Consider the following 718-nt stretch of genomic DNA (forward strand, 5'->3'; position numbering starts at 1 on the left):
GATTTATTTTTATTTATTTATATACAATTTCATACGTGGTTCGTGATAGTAAACTCGATAGGACATAGTGGCACTATGAACATCCGAATCACTCATCATTCGAACATTCAAATATTTATTCGAATATTAGTATATTCCAAGTAATGTTAACGACGTTAATATGCTTGCCTTTATAGTTAATAATGTCAATTCTTACTTAAAACATACTTCCTTAACAGGACATTGAAGAAAAGGTAGTTGCCAACGGCCATACCATGCTGAATATACCGGTTCTCGTCCGATCACCGAAGTCAAGCAGCATCGGGCCTGGTCAGTACTTGGATGGGTGACCGCCTGGGAACACCAGGTGCTGTTGGCATCTCTTTTTCAAATTTCATTATCCTTCAAGTACGAAAATACTAGAAACATTAATTTTATAGTACTTTCAAGAGATAATTTATCAACATTATTTCATAGCGATTAATCGATATTCTAAGCGTTATACCCACTATTTCTTACACTAACAGCCTGTTTATTTGCACGGCACATTAAAATAACCTGATTTCCGATCCGTGTGCACCTACTACTATACTTAACACGGAATGTATTACCACTTTTTAAAAGTAAATTATTATGACTAAGTGTAGATCTCCGGCGAGTAAATGCCTTTCGTATACAAGCACGACACATCTCCGCTATGTGCTTTACTTTTTTACTAACAGCATATAGAAATTGGATT

The 718-nt window shown here is 35.4% G+C and overlaps 1 non-coding gene across 1 annotated transcript; it reads left to right on the forward strand.

The window, feature by feature from the left end:
• Window positions 1-239: 239 nt before the first annotated feature.
• Window positions 240-358, forward strand: LOC145677878 (5S ribosomal RNA). Its single transcript, XR_014130072.1, has one exon. It is a non-coding gene; the product is annotated as a 5S ribosomal RNA (ribosomal RNA).
• The last annotated feature ends 360 nt before the right edge of the window (window positions 359-718 follow it).

Source organism: Thermobia domestica, unplaced genomic scaffold (genome assembly GCF_964235325.1).
Source record: "Thermobia domestica unplaced genomic scaffold, izTheDome1.hap1.1 HAP1_SCAFFOLD_1533, whole genome shotgun sequence".
In the NCBI taxonomy this organism is placed as follows: Eukaryota; Metazoa; Arthropoda; class Insecta; order Zygentoma; family Lepismatidae; genus Thermobia; species Thermobia domestica.